At 46.6% G+C, this 7,987-nt stretch overlaps 1 protein-coding gene across 3 annotated transcripts in view; it reads left to right on the top strand.

Annotated features, from left to right (window-relative positions):
* Nucleotides 1-6,053: 6,053 nt before the first annotated feature.
* The window catches only part of LDLRAD4 (low density lipoprotein receptor class A domain containing 4), a 281,786-nt gene continuing 279,852 nt past the window's right edge, over nt 6,054-7,987 (top strand). The window contains exon 1 of one of the 3 annotated variants that reach the window (XM_050708600.1): nt 6,054-6,151. The gene's annotated coding sequence lies outside the window, so the exon portion shown is untranslated. The remainder of the gene's footprint in view (nt 6,152-7,987) is intronic. The other 2 variants (XM_035565323.2, XM_050708599.1) reach the window with 2 other exon arrangements.

Below are 7,987 nucleotides of genomic sequence, written 5' to 3'. Positions count from 1 at the left end.
ATTCATATGTTAAGTCACTGAAGCAGTGTCCAAAGTGCTTCAGTGCTGTGAGAGGATTTAGAAATAGCATTTTATTATCCTTATGATTTTGCATACTGGGGGCTTTTTTTCCCCCCATCTGAAAAATTTTCTGACTAAATTTGTAAAGAAGATAAATGAGTGCGAAAGCATATGGAAGTTACTAAATACCTTTCTATTTTAATGTGGTAGTGCTATCAACATTTCAGCAAACTAGACAATTTGGTATTTCAAATACAAGTCAGGGAATCAGTTCAGAGCTGTAGTTGCTATTTTTATTTTAAAGCAATGCTGTCAACAACCTGTTTCAGGTTAGAATTCCATGCCTTCAATCTATGCTGCCTCATAAGACACTTGGTAGATTTGTAAGGATCTGCTAACTGCAAGAAAAATGGTTCGAGGGTCTTTTTTTTATCAAAGAGAGGAATAGTCAGGTTAAGACAAGTATTTGTTTTTTATTTGATGGTCAAATATTATCAAATTACTACATACATTGTCGAGCCTATATAATAAGATGTTGGTCTAGAACTCTCTTTTGGTGTTCTGTCATTCATCCACCTTTAACAGGGAATATAGTTTCTTTCTTTAATGCAATATATGTGGTATTTGGTAGCTTATGTGATGTGATTTCATTCCAGTCCATTTCTCTTGGTTCCTTGCAGCTGGCTTTCCACATCATAGCTTTCTTGGCTGATTTTTCAGAAGCTAAAGGTAGACCTGGCATCTTGATCTATGCTCATTCCCAATGGAGGTATTTTCCATTAACCCTTGTTCTAGGAAAAAGAGGAGGTGGTTACTGCCATTATAGTCTGGGGAGTCTTGGGGGTGCCACTTGTCTTGTCTGTGCATCAGTTCTGTCTAAGTTCTGTGACAATAATAGTTGCCAAAGCTTTTCATCCACTGTTTTTTACAGGCTCCAAATTCACTAGTACATTGGTGCTGTCTTTTGGTGCCTGGTGCTGTTGCCCATGATTACATGGCCAACATTACAGGTTTTGAAGCTACAACAAGAGATAGAGAATGTGTGTCCAACCGAGATTACTGCCATGCCTCTCACAGGCTCCTGGATTACTTGCTGTGTACAGTAGCTGGGAGCATTGTAGTTGATTGCTGATTGCCTTCTCTATATTTCTTTGCCTAATGATGTCCTTTCAAGCCTTTCTGTTGTCCAAAACCTTATGGGAACAAGGAAATGTATGCTCTGTAACGTTACCTTTTTATTAAAACCCGAGGGTGCAATCCAGGTATTCATAATGCTCACTAAATTTACAGTCTGATGTTGCATTTTATTTAGCATGAAAACCCATTTAGTTAGGTCCCGCGTGACAAGAAAACCAAAACATCTCTTAAGATTTGTGTCATTATCTAAAACTGAGATTGACATCTAGTGGAGAGGTCTGCAGGTGTGTGGGTGGAATTGGCAGGTGAACAGCACACTGCAGAATGAGTGAGCGTGCACGTGCACCCAGGAGCAACACACAAGTTGGCGTATGATTTCAGTGAATGACTAGAACAAACAGATTTATTTATTTTTTTTTACAACAGCCAAATGTTATAAGTAGTCTTTCTTGTATGGCTTTACTTACATCCTTACATACTTTTCCCCTCATGTCATCGCTTTAATACCTATCACCTACTTAACAAGGCAGAAAAAGTGGTCATATCAGTGAGAGCACAGTCACTAGAGTGGCACAACTGCACACCACTCTAACACGCTGTTGGAAGTACCGTCGAGATCCCAGAGCTCCCTGTGCATGGTCAGGGGGCCCCATGAGTCCATCCGTGCACATCTGGTTGGGCATCGGGGGGCATGGCAAGACTTTGCACCTACTCTGAAGTTCAGTGCAGGCTGAGGGCTCCATCCCTCTGTGACTGAAACATTAGGAGTTGTTAATTTTGTGTTAGAAAACAAAATACCAGCAAAAAACAGCCCTCCCTACCCCAGGGGATTGATTGAGTAGGGCCTTTTGGAAGTTAGCATACTGAAGTTTTTTCTGTCCCTGTGTACTACAGGGTGGCAGTAAGGTTGCAGTCTTTTTTTTCCTTTCCTTTCCTTTCCTTTCCTTTCCTTTCCTTTCCTTTCCTTTCCTTTCCTTTCCTTTCCTTTCCTTTCCTTTCCTTTCCTTTCCTTTCCTTTCCTTTCCTTTCCTTTCCTTTCCTTTCCTTTCCTTTCCTTTCCTTTCCTTTCCTTTCCTTTCCTTTCCTTTCCTTTCTTTCTTTTTTTTTTTTTTTCTTTCTCTGTAAATCATCAGTGCTTATCTGCTCCTGGTGGACAACTGGGAGATAAGTCAGGATGACCTGTTGGGTAAAAAACCCTACCAAAAAATCTTTCTTCTAACTAGTTTTAGGTGTTGCTTTACTTGTAGCATGCTTTTACACGTAGTTTAGTAAGGCTGGCCTATTACGCGCACCCATGTGTTGTTTGGCTGTGTTCTTAACTGCGGTTTGAATGGTTTTAATTTTATCTTCCTTGTTCGCTCAGTGAAACAGATAATAGGAATCGGTAACACTTGAGATGCACTGGTCTGCGGCTTCCTGGTGGGAAACAAGATGAGTCACCCGTAACCAAAACCAGCAGCCACTCTGTCCCTGGATTCAGATTTGTTCCTCTCAGCCTAATTGTTCAAATACTTTCTCTGCTGGCTTCCTCCCCAGCACCGCAGCACATCTTGCAGACTGCAAGGCTCAGAGGAAAGAGGTGATAGCAGCGGCAGCGTACGCAATAAGCCCAGAGAAGGGGCCCTACCAGTGATGGATTTGGGCATGCAGATCACGTGCTTCACCAGCTTGTGCATCTCTGATGACAACTAACAGCAAGACTGGGCCAAGGGTTTGTTACAGAGGCAGCAGAGAGCCTGCCTCTGAGGTTTCCTTGGTGCTTGTGTGGGGTTCTGGACGTGGCAGGGGTGACTGCCTGCTCCTGTTGTTACTGTGCAGCCTCCCAGTAGCACAGAAATTGCTCTTATTACCAGATGAAATGATAGAGTAGTACAGAAATAAATAAGCTAAAACCAACAACAGTCCAAACATTAACTACATTGTTAGCAGGTTTAGAGGGAAGGATAAAGAAAAGAAAGAAAATCATACACAGATCTACCTAGACCTTAAATCAATTATAAGAGCTTTCTCTTCTTTGTCCAGGAAAAGCCAGCAGGATGCCAATGCAACCTAATGGGTATGAAAACCCAGCATCATGGTATTGTGATTATTGCTTTCACAGAATTCTTATTTATTCATTTATTTCATTAACAAGTCTCTTCATACACCCAAGCCCTCTCTGAGATTCTCTTTAGAGTGAAACCTCTATGCAGTTCCAAGATCTCCCGTGATGTATAACTTTATCAGGAGATAAATCTTAACACTCCTCTTAGACTTTCTCTCTTTAAATTTTGGAAATGCTGACATTCTTCAGGCATATTTAAGTGGAGCTGTACTTCATCCAGACACTGAACAGAACCTGGAAATGATAATCGCGGTGATTAAAAGGTAAAGGAATTTATATAACTGAGAAATTGTTCCTTCTTTCAGGTGCCAGTATGTTAGGTTTCAGCTTGTCTCTTCCAGGGATATCTCAGATAGGAACAAGAGTACCAGGAGTACCGAGTGTTACCTTTGTCTCTTTTTCCTGGCATAGATCAATATACACATAGCACTTTCTGACCATGTGTATGAGTATGCCTTTTTTTTTTTACTGTCTTCCTTCTACATAGCCAAAATATTGCAAATTGCTGCTATTATACTTTTCTATGACCTTCGAAGTGCGTAAATCTTTGAGTCAAAATTATCTTGTAGTTTGGTTAATCTCTGAAGATGGTGTGTATGGTCTGAAACGTTGAATATAAGAACTTAATTTTAAACTTAATTAAAACTTAAAAATTTAAATGTTTTGAGAAAAATATATTGACACATTGATTTCTGTCAGAAATCATAAAAAGAAAACTTGAAAATATGAGGAGAAATATCAACACTGTGCATAATTGTTAGCTGTAGGGAATTATACCAGTAAAAATAACACCAACAAAAGAGCACATCCAGTCTCTAGTACACGAGGCTTTATATCTACAAGTGTGATCATGTCCACTACAGAACTTGTAATAGATTGCACCAGTTTGTAAGGGACCATGTATGGCAGAGGTGCTCTTAGGGAAAATTCACTGTGTTGTTATCAGAATAAAGGATTAGTTTTCTGTGTGAAAGTAAACCAAAATAGTCCACTTAATCTACTCTTCCACATCTTTCCTTTCTAGAGGCAATTTTTTCCACTCTACAGGTAATGCATAGAGATGGTTTGTTACTTGATGGGTGATCTTGCTATGCTTTGCAAAGTTTTCCATGGGCTGTGGATATTACTTTGCACACGACAAGAATCTCTGCCTGAAGTGAGCAACTTCTTGTTTTCCTCGAGAAGTCATTGAAGGGAACAGAGCCGGAGCATGTCAAACTCGTTTGTTACAAAGCACACACAGATTACTGGGACACACTGGGAAATGGAGCGCTTGAATCCTGAGTGCAAACCACAGTTTGCAGACTCGAAATCGGGGTTCTCCCAGTTTGCCAGTAAAATGCAGGTGGGAGTCGACTCTGGTGATTATTAAGCCTGTGAGCTTTGGATGATTTTTGCAACTTTCAGGACAAGCAGCCCCCGGACATATCGCCCTGATTATTGGAAGCTGTTCTTTCCTGTATTGTTTGGTACTTCTTTGGCTCCCTGCTGATTAATCCAACATATGGTTGCTAAAATTATCTCTCACTGCTGTTTCTCTCTTTTGGCATTGATCCCTTGCTTCCCCATTTTCTGTCTTACCTGGTAACCCCAGCTCAAGCTGAGGGCCTTGGCCCTTGTGATCTTCACAGCATGGCCTCCTTGGCCCTGGGTTGCCGGAGCAGAGTCCTGATGGCTTCTGTCTCCTGCCGGCAGACTTGCACCTTCCCTTCAGCTTGACACTGGACAAAGGTGAGGCCAGAAAGGAAACCACCTCAACTTCAGAAGCACATTTGAGTTCAACAGGCATATGCTTAAAGTAAGAGAGCTCATGGTGTTATCCACTCCCTGCTACTTCTCCTGTTCCTTCTTGGCTCACATGTACAGTAAGGAAGGGAAAATATTCAGAACCCCTCATGGATGGGAATGCGGACTGAGACTGATGATGTGAATTTGTGGAAAGAGGGATTCTTTTCCCTGTGGTAATGGTGTGCATCAATATTTTGGTGTTTAAACTTACAACTTGTGGCTGTTGCACTTGTTGCCACCGGGCTTGGGCACAGTTGAGGGTCAGGTTGCCGAAGGGTGTCACAGCCCTGTGTCCCAAGTGGGGGTCACAGAGATATGAGGAGTGGGATGGTGACAGGAGGCTGGATGGCGCTACTGGGGCTGTTACCAGCCCAGAGCTGGACAGCACCTGCGGGTGAGCGCTGCCTTCCTTCTGCGAGGCGGGGCCGAACCCTGCCCTGGGTTCGTGCCTGTGGGGCCGTGCCCGGAACGGGGTTTTCCTGTCTGGCAACATTTTTTGGAGATGTCACAAAATTTCTCATTCTGCACGGGACAAAATCGAGCTCGGAGCCTTCCCCCGCCTTCCCCCCCCCCCCCCAACACCGTGCCGTGCCAACCCTGCCTTCAGCACCGGCTGCGGAGGGAGGGGGGAGCCTCGGGCTGGCTGCTCTCACCTCACCCCAAAATTTGGGGAGGTGGGGGGAGGGATAAGGGGCATTTTGGGGGGGCCGCAGCGCATCCTCCCGACAGGGGGCGGCATGGGCTGCCGAGCCGGGCTGTGCCGAGCCGGGCGGGGCGGGGAGGGGAGAGGAGGGGAGGGGAAGGAGCACAGCCGCCCCTCCCCCGCTTCCTCCTCCTCCTCCTCCTCCTCCTCCTCCTCCTCCTCCTCCTCCTCCTCCTCCCTCCCCCGCGCCGGCGGCCCCGCGCCCGGCCGCCAGAGCCAGACTCGCCGCAGACAGGCGGCAGCCAGCGGGGCGGGCAGGGCGGGGGGAGGAGGAGGAGGAGGAGGAGGAGGCGGCGGCGGCGGCGGCGGCGGCGAGGCTGGGGATGAGTTGGAGGCAGCCGCGGAGCCAGCCCCAGCGCACCGAGGGAGGCTGCCGGGGGCGGCGGGCGCCCCGTCCGCTCGGCGGGGGCCGGGGGGAGGTGAGTGCGGGGGGCACCGGGGGGGGAGCGGTTGGGGGGGGCCCGGAGGGGGTGGCCCCCGGGGAGCTGATCGAGGCCGGATCGCCGAGATCGCTCCGGGGTTTTGGGGACCCGGGATTTCGGGGTCCCGGGCTGCCCCCCCCCCCCCCCCCCCCCGGCAGAGGCCGCGTTCCGCGCAGGCAACTTTGGCAGGAAGGACGAGGAGCGGGGGGGCTGCCGCCTTGGCGCACAAATGACCTATATTTGACAAAGTGACCCCCCCAACCCTCCCCCCACCCTTTTTTTTTTATTTTTTAAAGTTTATTAGCAGAAGTGTAGCTCTGCCTGCCGGGTCTGCCCGCAGCCCTCGCGTTGGATGTGTGCATCCCAAATCTCCGAGCCGGGCTCCCCGGCGTGTAGGTGGGTGGCTCTGGGGAGGAGGCGAGCGCACCGGTGTGGGTAGGCTTCACCGGGGAATAAACAGGAAACAGGCAAAATGCAAAAGTAACTTTTTTTTTTTTTTTTTTTTTTCCACTTGGAGGTGCATATTCTTAAATGAGTGCCCACAGCCATAAAGGCTTTGCTGGGATTTTCCTCTCCAGAACGGTTCAGACCCTTTTGTGAGTAGCAAGTGATGGCTGTGCAAGAGAGCAGGAGGGATCTGGTGAATAATTTTATATGCTGCTAGAAATAGCGTTTGGTGTCGTAAAAGTTTTATTGATTTAAAACATGGCTATCTTCCTGTCAGGAAGGAAAACTGAGAGGTTTATCTGTTCTTGCAAACAGAAAAACTTTTGCATTAAACGTGTGGGGAATGGAAAGGTGCACCACGTAGCATGAAGAGTGTGCAGCGCCTTCCGTCTGAGGCTAGCTGAGAAGGGAGAGAGTTTTCATCAGTAAGAAAGCCTGAGAGGCAATTACCAGTAGGCACAGACGAGGTAAGAACATAGATGCTGCCTAAGTACAGTAATGTACCTTTCTGGAAGGCGCCTTTGGCTTTTCATCCCTCAGCCCCTGAGTGGTGTTCATACGGCAAAACTTGTCTTCTGCCTCCCCGCATCGCTTCTTGGGTGAGGCTTGTAGGAAACGTGCTCCTTGCAACAGCCCAGAATCAGTCAAACAACGGGTGGTGCACTGTTGAGTAGAGATGAATAACTGTGCGTGTGGTGCACACGTGTATGGTCCCACTAATGAGAATATAAATATTAGGGCTTCGTGGCTGTAAGTACCAGGGGAAGGTTTGCTGGGAGGACAGCGCGCTGGTGGGGAGCACCCTGACCGACCTCCCCACGTCCACGTTCACTGAATAGCGATGGTGCTCTTCCCATCCGTGTCTGTGCCGGGGTGGTAGCACCAGGTATTAAGTTACTGCGATACATAAAGCGAGCAGTGTGAGGAGAACTGACATCGGAATGCGTCAAGTATGCGGTTATGTATAGAAGTAAAATTACATCTTATATATTCTGCGTTTATGTCAGCTTATTTAATTCTGATTCTCGGGTACGTGAAGACCATTGCTGCATACACATAAAGCACATTGGTATTCGCCAGTAAATTAAGATGCCCGTGCAGGCCTAAATGATGATAAATGCGTGACACAGAATGAGTTAACAATGTGAGACAGTATATTACAGACCATTGGTTTATGTTAATTGAAACATTACAGGCACTAGGCAGCGTTTGGCTGATGAAGCTTGAGTTTAGCCTTCGGTGGAAGCTGCAGGAGTAGAAGGAAATTGGGATTCAAGACTGAGGCATAGCAGAATTATATTTAGTGAGATGCAAATCATTGAGCAGTAGTGTAACCTAACAGTTTAGAGATAACCTGTCCCTTTGTGATTTTTAAGCTGATAAAAT

Source organism: Cygnus atratus, chromosome 2 (genome assembly GCF_013377495.2).
Source record: "Cygnus atratus isolate AKBS03 ecotype Queensland, Australia chromosome 2, CAtr_DNAZoo_HiC_assembly, whole genome shotgun sequence".
Taxonomy (NCBI): Eukaryota; Metazoa; Chordata; class Aves; order Anseriformes; family Anatidae; genus Cygnus; species Cygnus atratus.
Note: the sequence above shows the minus strand (reverse complement) of the source record. Positions and strands in the feature narration are given on the sequence as shown.